The 12295-nt window shown below is 61.8% G+C and overlaps 1 non-coding gene across 1 annotated transcript; it reads right to left on the reverse strand.

Annotated features, from left to right (window-relative positions):
• Positions 1-11247: 11247 nt before the first annotated feature.
• LOC150001128 (U6 spliceosomal RNA) lies at positions 11248-11354 on the reverse strand. Its single transcript, XR_016513873.1, has one exon. It is a non-coding gene; the product is annotated as a U6 spliceosomal RNA (small nuclear RNA).
• Positions 11355-12295: the final 941 nt, after the last annotated feature.

Consider the following 12295-nt stretch of genomic DNA (forward strand, 5'->3'; position numbering starts at 1 on the left):
TGTAGCTCCGCACCCCTGGGGGACGGATGCCGTGCAAGGCGCCTGGAGTCGGGACCGCTCCTCGTCACCGAGGGGCAGTGCAGGGTGGGCCTGGAGACTGCTGCCCGGCCGCGGGCACCCACCGGCCAGGTTTCCTCCCACGCTTCCCCCCGAGTTAGTGTGAGGCCCGTGGGGCCAGTGCTCCTGCCAGCGGCCTTGTTCCCACAGAACGCGGAGGGGGACTGAGTAAGCAGAGCTATTTTTAACGTTTCCATCATTGAAGCTGCTCTCTTAATGTGTAAGACACAGTTTACGCTCCTTGGAAACTCCAGCCTGCCCAGGGCCTGGGAGCTGCCAGGACTTTGTCACCTGCCCCCTGGCCTTCCTCCTCTCTGAGGGAGGGAGATGCACCCTTGCCACGGCAGCTCTGGGATGAAGCCCAGCATCCGCCCCAGTGTGGCTGCCTTCCGGAAACCTGAACAGCCAGCTGCCTCCTCTGTTGGCTGGGTCCCGTCCCAGCCCCCATGGCTCCTGGGGGCTGGCAGGGACAGCGAGGACCCTAGACTTCAGGACTGTGCTGTCCTCCGGGCCACCATGTGGACAAAGGGATCCGTGGGACAGGGTCTCCACGCTGTTTGACACGGCGGCCCACAGGGTTTGCGCAGTGTGCACGGGCTGCTGGGTGTGGACAGGCCCTTCTCTGAGACCCATCCATGTCCAACACCATCTTGGAAACCCACGGGGTCCCCCGTTAGACCCTGGCCATCGACTTACTGGCACCCTCAGGTCACCCTGGAATGGTGAGCCGCCCACCCCACTACACACATGAGGATGCAGGGGCTCCGGTTGGTGAAGAGCCCACCCAGCACCTGGCAGACCCAGAGCTGGACCCAGGCTGGTTCTGTCCCACGTCACCTCCCTGGATCTGGACTGCCCTGTTGCGGTGTACCACACCGGCCCCCTGTGTCACCTGCTTGTTCACTCAGCAGCTGTTTAGGAGCAGGCACCAGGGCCAGGCTCTGGGTGTGCCCTGGGCACCCGGCCATGTGTCCATACCTGGGGACAGAGGTGCCAGGGTGCTGCTGGGTGGTGGGGGTATACTGGGTTGAGAGTGTCCCTCAGAATTCACGCCCACTTAGAACCTGTGGAAACGGGGTCTCTGCAGGTGTAGTTAGTTGGGACGGGTCGTGCTGGAATGGGCTGGGCCCCAGTCCCGTGACTGGTGCCTGAGGAGAAGGGGGAGTGTGGACCCAGGCTGGGAGGGTGCCAGGCAGTCGCCGAGGTGCAGATGCAGGCACTGCGTCTGCCAGGACAGGGCGCAGGAGCCCCAGGGGCTGGGGACGGGGCTGGAGCAGGTCCCCCGGAGCCTCCAGAATGGAGAGGATAGCTGTTCATTGCTCTAAGCTGCCCAGTTCATGGGCCTTGACTCCAGCCACTGCTGGGAGAGCACCCAGCTCCCAGCCCGGATGCCCCTGCAGCCCTTCCCGTCTCCTCACCTATAGACCAGCACTTTCTGGCAGAACCTTCTGGATGACGGTGTGTCCAGTCACGCGGACAGAGCTGCTATCTGATACGGCAGCCACCGGCCGCATGTGTCTACTGGGCACTTGCAATGTGGCCTGTGTGACCAGGACTGAATGTTTAAAATCTCATTTATTTCTATTTGGTGTAAATGTAAGTGGCCACACGTGACTAGCGCTACCATGTTGGGCAGCAGTGCTGCTGTGTAAGACGTGCTGTGGAGGGCATGCCCGTGCGCGGGGCCTGTGAGTGCCCATGGGGACAGGGATGCCGTGGCGCGGCTTGGATGGCCACTGTCTGCGACACCAGGCCGTCTTCTCTCCAGCAGACAGGAACTCCGTAGGCCAACCAGCGAGTGCACCTGTGTTCAGGGCTGGGCAGAGTCCAGGATTGAGTGACGGAGCCCTTGGAGGGCATCTTGACATCCAGTTTAGTATCTGGGGACCCCCAGTGCTAGAGCAATCACCCCCATCTTAAAAGAAATAGGCTCGGGAATGGGTGACAGAGGTGGTGATGGACATTTGGATGTGTCCCTGTGTGGGGCAGTCTAAGCGGACCTGACCGGAAGGCCCTTGCCCGTGTCCTGTGGACACAAGGCATTCTCTGCGGCGTCTGTGGTCACGATCATGCCAGGATCGCTGACCCAATGCTGCGTGCCGTCCCGGCCTCCGGCACACAGGCGCTCAATGGTGTTCTGCGCGCTGACCTCGGTGTATGTGGCCACGCATGTGTGTCTCGTGGCCTCCGCCGCGCTCCCCTCCACGGCCCTGGGCGCCCCGTCCCCGCCCTGCCAGAAAACGGCCAAGAAGCCGGGATTCCGCAGGCGCCGGCCGGCCAGCTGCGCGATGGGCGTCGACGCCTGTGTTCGCAGCCAGCAGCACCAGCTGTTTCCCCGGTGGCTTCCCAGCCTCACATGGCTTGTTTTATTAGCAGCGCGTCGTGTTTGCTACCGGCTGACAGTCTGGCCGCCCTGGGGAGGCAGATGCTCCGAGGCCACTGGTGGCCCTGCAGCGGTGTCTGGCCCTGTGGCACAGAGTGGCTGCCCATCTCTTCCGGGCTGGTGTGCAGGCGGGGCCCCTGGCCCCTGAACAGTCTGGCTGCTGGTCCCTGCACAGCAGAGCCACCGGATAGATGACACCTGCCCCCTCCCTGACCTGGGGCCAATGACCACATCAGTGGGCAGGGCCCAGAGTGCTCTGCGGGGAGCGTGGGCTGGAGAGGCCTCGGGTCCAGCCTGATGTTTCCCTTTCTGGCAGGCGGACCTTGTCATCTGTCATGGGGTGTGGTCTCTCCTGCTCTCAGGGTGTGTGAAGGCCGGTGACCAGCCTGCCACCTTTTACTTATTCTATATATATATTTCCTACCTCAAGTTAAACCACCGCGGGGGGGTGGAGGGCCCCCAGGAAGATGAAGACAGATGGACATCCTGTCGCTGCCGGCCAGGCCTGGGCAGCCAGTGGGCACAGGCCCCTCCCGGAGACCCTAGGGCTCAGCCGGGCCAAAGCTGTGGAGTGGGGCTGGCTGTCCATGTGCCTGGCTGTTCCTCGTGGTACCCACCCCCAGCCCACCAGCACCCCCAAACCCAGCCCTGCAGGCCCCTGCTTCATGTCCCAGGCAACTGGGGTGAAGGTGAGCTGTTTGGGTGAGGAGGGGGGTTCTATCAAATTAGCATGGTTTGCTCTAGCACTGGATTTGAAATTGGGCCCCGGAATTTTGAACTTGAACTTCAGTTCGGAAGTGGGTTTTTACAAGTCTGCCTGAAGCCTCTGCCTTCATGTCTAAGTCTCTGTGGGGGACCTGCTCCGTGACCTGGGTTCCCATGCTCTCTGGTCTGGATTTGGCCACTATGCTGGGGGTGGGCACACTCCCCCGAGACGGGGTCCTGGCTCCCGGGAGCTGACAGCCAGGCCCCGTGGGCCCCGGGCTCCGAGCTTGGGCAGGCTGAGGGCCACCTGTCTGCCCGTCGCCACCCCTACGACAGCCTCCCCACATGTCTCTGGGCTGCTGCTCACGCCTGGGCTCATGGGAAACTGTGATCGGGTAAGTTCCCAGGATTCTGTTCTGAGGTGTGGGGTTGGGGCAGAGTCTCCTGTGACACATTAAAACCCCCAGTGGAAAGATTTATTGCACAAATACTGCACAGACGCCCCTGCCCAGCCCCCATTAGATCACTAAACTTGAACGTGCTGGAGGCCATGCCATCTGCCCCCTGAGGCTGAGCTCTCAGCTGGCCAGGCCCCTGGGTGCCCTCTGCCCTCCCGAAGCCCCCCCCCCCCCCCCCCCCACCGTACAGACCCCTGGTCACTGATGTGGCCATCCAGGATCATGCTGTCCCTCTGGTGAGGTCAAACCACTGGACAAGGTCAAACCCCATCCACCCGGCGAAGGGCTGCAGCCTCCCCACTTGCAGACGCAGCCACGGCTCTTCTGCGCTGGCCATGAGAGCTCCAGGTGAGGGGCCTCAGGAGGCCCTGGGGACCGCTGGTGGCTTTTCTTCAGGTTCCTGGGCACACACGTGGGAAACTGCAGCCCCCACCCTCCCTAGCCTCTGTGGCTGCTGCCAGGCCCGGTCCCGAGATCTGAGGATGTGGAGAGCGGGGTCTCTCACCCTCACCCCTAGGGCCTCAGCTGGTGCCGCTTCTGGTGGCATTGGGCAGGCTGGCAGCTGGGCAGAGGGCTCTCTGGTTGGGCGGGCATCACGTGCAGCTGCCACTGTCCACTGAGCGGGTTCCCGGGCTGTGGGACCGCCTGAGGTCCCAAGCTTCCTGTCCAGTGTCAGCCTGGGTCTTAGCAACAAGCAGGAGACTTTTGTTAGGGTTTGTCAGGGTTTGCTGCTCAGGGTCGCCCAAGACTCTCTGGGAGGGGCCTGAACAATCCATACGTGCCCTCAGGGGCTCCATGCTGCAGGCCCATGGCCAGAGACCTGGGTGGGGGGATGTCCAGGCACCACCTTCACTGAACCCACCTCCCTGTACCACTTCCTGGGCAGCCTGGCTCATGGCCTCGGGTCTGGGCTCCCCAGTCCTGGTATATTTTTCCCAGCTACATCCTGGGGCCCCTCCTCCTAGAGCCCCCCACCCCCTGTGGTGAGACTGCCCGTTCAAGGTAAGAGGTAAAAATCCACCCTCGGCACATAGTAGGTGCCCATCTCTGGCCAGCACCTCTCTCTCGGAGGGTCTCCAGCCCCAGCCTGTCAGGTGCACGGTATGTGCTGCATAGGTGCCACTGGGACTGGCAGGTGGCTGGGGGTGCCCAGTGGGACTGGCCCTCTTCCCCCCCTCCACCTGGCTCGGTGCCCCTGCTGGCATCCAGGGGCCTCTTGGCAGGATGCTCAGCTGAGGGCATAGCTAGTTCCAAACTCTGAGCTGGCAGGACAAGGCCTGTCCTGTCCCAGCCAAGGTCAGTGCAGGGCAACCGCGGGCCAAGGCCGGAGGTGGCCCACGAAGGAAATGGTTGACATTTGCAGCCAGGGCAGGAAACGGACAAGCGGTCGAGGAGGAGCTGGAACACCGCCCCCTCTGTGCCACTCTCTGCACCCCCGAGAGATCTGAGCCAGAGGCCGGAAGTGCCTGCTGTCCCGACCGAGGCACTGCTGCTACTGCTGCTGCCGCTGCAGCTGGGTGGGTGCTTCCCAGCGCCATCTCCCTTTCCAGCGAGAGGCTTTCTAGGGGGAAGTTTGGAAATGGATGGAGGAGCTCAGGCAGTGCAGGGACTGGAAGCTGGAACTGGGGCCATGTGTGGAGCCCCCTTTCAGTTTTCCTTGGGAGCTGAGGCACTGGGCACTTGGCATAACCCCCCCCACAATGTCCCACGTTTGAACCCCTACTTTACCACTTGGAACACATCTGCCCATGGAAAACTCCTCTTCAGCCTTCAGAACCCAGCTTGGCAGAAGCTGCTGGATCCAGCTGTGCCTGAAGCACCTCTTCTATGGGGGCAGTGCCGCTCTGCACTCCCCCCCCTCATTCTGCTGCAGTCCCACAACCCAGCCCCCACACTGGGGCCGCCCACCCCTCCTCTGTTCTGCCCACCAGGCTGTGCACTCAGAGGCACACACAGTGGGCACCTAATGTTCGCTGGGCTTGGAAGTGCAGCCCCTGTGGCTTCAGCTGCCTGAGAGACAGCCTGGGATCTGAGCACATGGCCCTTTCCTGGGACGCGGGGTCTGCATGGGCTGGGCCTGCACTCTCCTCAGCATCAGCAAGCTTGTGGGAAGCCGGGCCCCAGCACCCCGCCGCTTCCTGCCTCTGGTCTGCTTTCTCCTCTGAGATGCACATGGAGGCGTGGGGAGGACCCAGGCATGATGTGGTCTCGCCCAGGGGCTGGCACCCATAGGTGCTCAGCAATGCAAGCCATTATTATCCATCCCCCACAGGCATGTGGGGTCTAGGGAGGCACACAGATTGTGGATTTCCAGGCCTGGGTGCCCCCCACCAGATTCCTCTGCCCCAACGGGGGAGGTGATCAACATTCCAGCCCTGAGGGTGGCAGGGGCCAGCCCTCAGTTGCTCAGTGAAGGAAGAGTCGCCCAGCCCAGAGCTGCCTCTGGAGACCAAACCTCCACCTCCTCCCACCAGACAGCCCCACACCTGCGAGGGCTGGCGGCCCATCCAGGGGGTCACTCTTCTGGCACAGGGGACAGTTTGGTTTATCCTCAGGGCCTGGGGGGTGCCAATTGGGTGTAATTCAGCCCTGGAAGCAAGTCGGGTCACAGGAGGCAGAGCTGTGGGAGGTAGGGTGGGGTGCACTGGGGTGCAGTGGGGCCCCCACTGCCCTCACATCTGTGTCAGAGCTGGGATCCCAGGCTGGAGCTGGACAAGCCACTGAGGGTCATCGGCCTGGATGCTCGTCCTGCCTCGTCTCCTCAGGCTCTGCCTCCTTGCCCACCCCGGCTCTGGCCTTGAGCTCGTAGCCCCATCAAGTCTGGAGACCTGCACCCCTTCCTCTGAGAACAGGCCCAGGGGCATTAGAAGAAGAATTTCCTGCCAGGATGGCTGGGGGTCGGCTGAGGCTGCAGACCGTCTTGTTGAAGGCATTTCTTAGTAGGGTCTGGGCCGGGGCATTTGGTGTCTTTGTCTGAGCCTCCGAGGTCCCCACCACAGGTGCTTGGTGGCCTAGCACCTGGGCCCGTTCCTGTTCCTTCCCACTCATCCCTGGGAGGAGAGGACTGAGTCCCAGCTGAATGGCTGAGCACCCATCCCAGCCGAGGGGTCTGTACTTTGTGTTCCCAAACCAAGTCTGAGACCCTCCATCCCCAGTGCCTTCCCAGAGCCAGAGGTCAGGAGCGTCTTGGGTAAGAGCTGGGATTTGTGACATTGAATTTAATGCCATTGACCTTGTCAGGTGCCCCCTGCAAATAAGGCCCCGTGTGTCTGGCTTGTGTCTTGAGGGGTCTCCAGGGCAGCCCATGAGGTGGGCGGAGCCGGAAGAGAAGCCCTGTGAAGGAGGAGGAAGCCAAGGCTGGGTGGCAGAAGGCCGACGGGGGGGGGGGGGGGGGTAGGAGGACTGCCTCCCGCACGCTGGCCAGGTGGGGAGACCGAGGCGGGGTCGGGCCCCTGGCCGGGGACAGCACAAGCCGGGCCACTGTCCCCGAGTGTCGGAGTCTGGACCCATGCTCACAGCTTCCCGGAATTCACTGCTGGAGCTCAGATACGAGTTAAGGAAAGATTTATTTTAAATGTAAACCGATCTTGGTGACATTCCTGGGCGGGCTTTGCAGCCGCAGCCCATGGACATGAAGCCGACGGTATAAATAGGGCCCAGTTGTTGCGGCTCTTGACCCGAGGGCCCCGCTGGCGGCCGGGCAGGAAGGCCAGGCGGGGCAGGGCCCACAACCCACGCGGCCAACCCCTGCAGCGGCCCTGCAGCGGCATCCCTGCCCGCTGTCATTGGTCCAGCGAGCGGAAGCCTCCTACCAGCCCCTCCATCAGGGCAGAGGCCCGTGAACACCCCGGCCCCAGTCACCCTGGCACACCCACGTGACCCCAAGGGCTGGTGCCATCCTGTCCTTCCAGCACCCCTGTCCTTGGCCCCAGCCTGTGCTCCACGCGTGAGCCTGAGTGAGCACCCTGCTTCCTCAGGCATCTACGTGGGGACCCCTCTGGTCCTGGCAGTGGGGCTTCCACGTGGCCTCCCCACTCCGGGTGGGCAGCTGTCTTCCCCCCTGCAGGATTCCGAGCCTCTCTGAGCCCCCCTCCCCACTACTACTCTCTGCCTGTCTCTGGGGACCCCGCGTCACAGGAAATGAAAGCCAAGAATGCCGAGGGGCCCCCGGGATGTGAGTGCACCTGGCCCGGCGCCAGGAGTCACCCACAGGCATGTCAGGGAGCTGGCGGGCGGCCAGGATGCGGCCTGCCAGCTGCCCCGCGGGCTGTGGGGGCAGGAAGTCCATGCAATAGACCCCTTCCTGGGAGCCTGGGGGAAGGTTAACTGCTAATGCTCAGCCCACCCTGAACCAGGAAGCCAGCCCCATCCACCCGTCCATCTGTCCATCTGTCCACTGTGCTGGCCTGCAGGTGGGAGGCTGAGGCCAGGAGGATTCTCGGCAGCCTCTCACTTGAGCCCCCTTAGAGAGGGGAAGCTGAGGCTCAGAGTGGTGACTGATGCCACATCTGTCCCCTTCAGGTGTCATGAGGAGGAGCTGCGTTCTGACCTCAGAGACACGGGGCCACCTCCTCCCAGGAACTGCCCTGATGCAGCCTCTGCAGAGCAGGGTTCAGGGCTGCCCCAGCGGCGTCCTCACCCTCTCCGGCACATTGTCAGCTCTAGTAAAAGCCTTCAGAGAGGGAATGGAGCGTGATCCTCGCCCCGCGGCCTGCCCACGCCCTCTGCTTGGCTCCCTGGCCAGGCATCTCCTGAGGTCCCTCCAGGGTCCTGTTTCTCAGCGGCGTCCACTCTGACACCGTGGGTACCCTGGGCAACTCCTGCGCCTCCCTGCCGGATGGCAGCCTTCGCCTGACTGGCTTCGTCGGATCCTCACACGGCCCTGGGGTAGGGTGCCGAGGGCCCGTCCCATTTTACAGGTGCTGGGACATGAGGCACCAGCCTGCGCCCCATGACCGGCCACAGAGCCAGGCTCGCATCTCTGCCCTGTCTGCGCTTGCAGCCCTGTGACCTTGGCCCATCCTCCAAGTCTGCACAGGGGCTCCCCGTCCCTCAAATGGGTGGTGGCTGTCCCTCACAGGAGGGGGGCATGGGGGGTGTCACACGGCGGCCAGGGAACAGCTGGTACTCACCCACCATGGGGACCGAGCAGGTGGCCTAGCACCTCCCTGACAAAGGATGGCTAGCTGTGTCCTCTCACTGCCCCAGGGACCACAGCCCCACATGGCCAAAGGCCGCAGGGGAGACCTGTCCCCTCCAGCTCCTCCCTCCTCCCTCCCTCCCTTCCTACTCATTCATCCCTTGAGTGGGCGCTTCTCTGTGCTCCTGTGGACCAGGCTCTGGAGCCGCCACGACCCCACTGCTCTTCTGGAAACTTCCTCAAGTCTCCAAGAGCATCAAAGGCCTGGGAGCTGGGCGACCTCTGTCCTCAGCAGGCGTGGTTTCCGGGCATTCCTGGGGTGGCAGGCAGCTCTTTGGGGCTATTTTGGTATCACCACAAATTTCACCCTCCTGTGAATGGGGAGTTTTCATCACACACGGCCGAGATGGGGTGATGTCACTCTCAAATGATAGGGATGCTGCAGGGTGGAGCTGGGTGGGGCAAAGAGGCATGACCCCGGGTGCCTGCGCGGGTCGCCGCCTGCTACCTGCTGCCCGCCACCCAGGCTTTCACCCGTGCGTGGGGCCGTGCCCCTCCCAGGCCCCTGTGGCCCCGAAGAGCAGGCTGTGCATCCCTGGAAAATGACGATGCTGGTGAACGTTTGTTTGTTTATTTAGAACTGGGCAGCAGGAGGTGACGGTTCTGGGGAAATGACTGAATCACCTTTGTCATTTCCAGGGCATCCAGAAGGCAGAGCTGAACAGGATCCCCCCGTGGTCGAGGCTGCCAGGGCTGATCCCAGCCTCCGGCCTGAGTACCCCAAACTCTCAGTTGTCCTGGGACAAGGAAATGACCCTGTCTGCAGACAGATGGGGGACAGCCCCTCCAGTCCCCTTGGACACCCTGGCCCTGTGCTCGGAGACAGAACAAAGCACCAGCTCTTAGGGGCCGCAGCTGGGCCCAAGGGCTCAGAAACCCCATGGAGCTCTTGTAGGAGCCGTGAGGCCCGGATGGGAACTGAGCAGAGAGGAATCCCGGCCATCTCAGGGGAGGGTGGGAGAGGGACGGAGACAGAGGGACAGGGGGAGGGGTCGGAGAGAGAGAGGGACAGGGGCAGAGACCCTCTGAGGGACGCCAAGGTCTCAGCCTCTGGAGACAGGGCCCTGTGCCTCAGTTTCCCAGGCTCGGGGGGCAGCCTCCTGAGCCAGCCCACGAGGCCCACTGTGCTCACGCATTGCTTCGCTCACTCGTTCATTCGACAAACCTCTGGAGCGGCTCTCCCAGGACAGGCCCTGGGCACGGCCACTCTCCCCAGCCAGCTTTGAGTCGCCGTCACGCCTTCAGGTTGCAGCGCAGGAGCCCCTGCTGACAGGCAGCCCCCCGTAGGCCTGGTGCCGGCTATGTTCCGGGCATGTTGAGGGTGAGGACATGAGGAGATCCCAGTTGCTGTTGATGGCTGGTGGGCGTTACTGTGGTCTGGATCTGCAGAAGAGCCGGAAGGCAGGTGCTGGGGTGGGCAGACAGGGAGGTGCTGGGGACCCTGGGGTCAGAGGGGCCACAGTGGGAGCGCTGGGGCTGAGGGGCTGGGAGGGGCCTCAGGGACCCACTTCTCTGCCGCGTCTGCCGTTCCCTTTGTTTGTAGAAGCTGTTTCTACACTGGGGCTTCTTACATTGGCCTGTGATGTGGTTTGAGGATGTTTTCCCAGTTTGCCATTTCCTGCTGTTTCAAGTACATGAAGTCATCTTTTTGTCTGGCTTCTCTAACTTGGGGTGTCCCGTCACCCCTTTTTGTTACTGCATAGTATTCTGTGGAATGGGTGGATCAATGCCGCCCCGGCTCCCCCTTAATCTTGTGCTCGCGTGTGTTTTTTTTTTTTTTTTTTTTTTTAATGTTTTTTATTGATTATATTGTTACAACAGTTCCAATTTTCTCCCCCTTGTTCCCCTCCACCCAGCACCCCCCTCCCCCAGCGATCCCCCCCAAGTCCATACCCCTGGTTCATAAAAATTAACTATCCCCCACCTCTCAAATATTAGGACCCTTTGTAATCTTGTAAAGGACAATGGGCGAAGGTCTCAAGCTCCTCTAGCTGCTTCAAGCTGGACATGGTCGTCGTCCTACCTACCCTTGGGTCCAGAAAACCCTAATAAGAGTGGGGGTGTGGAGGGGAGGGTGGCCTTCCCACATGGGGAAGGATCGTGCAGACTCCAGGTCAGTTGGCTGCCTCCGGTCAACAGCGTGCTTGGTTTAACAGCCTGGTGTCCTTGTTGTGTTCTGAGGGCAACAGATTTGGCGAAAAGGGTTAAAAGACATCATTCAATCCATAACTACTAGATGACAAAAGGCAGGGATTAATTTTTCAATGTTCCATATTAGGGGAAAAAAAAAAAAAAAGGCTTCTTTGTAAGGTGTGCTAGGCACATCTCGCCTGTCCAAAACCCTTTTGCCCATTATACTTAGTTTGGGCTGAAGTAAATAGTTTAGGTTTTTCCCCCTCTCAGACCTCTGGGCCTTTTCTGTCCAAGCCATTAGGATAGAAAAGAAAAATATGGAACGCTTCACGAATTTGCGTGTCATCCTTGCGCAGGGGCCATGCTAATCTTCTCTGTATCGTTCCAATTTTAGTATGTGTGCTGCCGAAGCGAGCACTCGCGTGTGTTTTCCAGGGGTACAAGGGACGTGGGGCCCACATCCAGCTGCCTCAGCTCTGGGGCTCCATCCGGCTGGTGCGGGGACCGGGCAGTCCTGTGCCACTCGTCTCAGAAGCCCCCAGGCGTTTCGGCGCAGAACGGTGGGTCCTGAGCCTCAGGTGGGCACCAGGTGGGAGACGCGCTTACTGAGCAGCCGCCGTGTGCTCCGCGCTGTGGTGAGCTCACCCGGCTCCTGAGAGGGAGGCTCCGCTCTGCAGATGGAACAGAGGCTGGAGGACTGGGATTTGGGTCTGATTGCAGGTGCCCTGTCCCCCACTGTGTGCTTCTGAACTAGGACCTGCCCCTCAGGGCTGGCTGGGGCCAAGTGCCCAGCCAGGACACCAGTCTCCACATCTGAGTGTATTCAGCAGCTGGCTCGGGACCTGGGGGCTGGGGCAGTCACCCGAGCATGACCTTTGGTCTCCAGGGCCTCTTGGCCCCCAGCCTGGGGAGGCTCAGCTTTTCCCCAGCCTCCACGGATTCCTTGGTGGATAAAGAACAATTGAGTCAGGGCTCAAGTGTCAGCCTAGGACCGGCCCAGGGTGGTGGCCAGGGGCCTCCGACTGCCCAGCCAGAGCTGGGAGCCCATCCTTCCACTGTGCCAGGCAGTGGGGTGGCAGGAGCTGGGCAGACAGGGCACCAGACCTGCAGTCAGAGCATCCTGGGTGCACGTCAGATCCCGCCCGCAGCACGTGGGAGACCATGGGGCAAACCTGAAGGACAGGCTGGCAGGGCCTCACTGCTCTGAAGAAGTGGAGACAGGGGCCGGGCACAGGCGTCTGCCCACTTGTCCCCCTGCCACACGAGTTGCAGGCACAGAGGACGTAATCAGCCCCACCCAGGGACAGCTACACTGCTTCTGTGCGTCCCGCGTCCCTGACGTGGACTCTGGTGGCTCCT

The sequence above is a fragment of the Furipterus horrens genome, unplaced genomic scaffold, assembly GCF_987537825.1.
Source record: "Furipterus horrens unplaced genomic scaffold, mFurHor1.1.pri manual_scaffold_10, whole genome shotgun sequence".
Lineage (NCBI taxonomy): Eukaryota > Metazoa > Chordata > Mammalia > Chiroptera > Furipteridae > Furipterus > Furipterus horrens.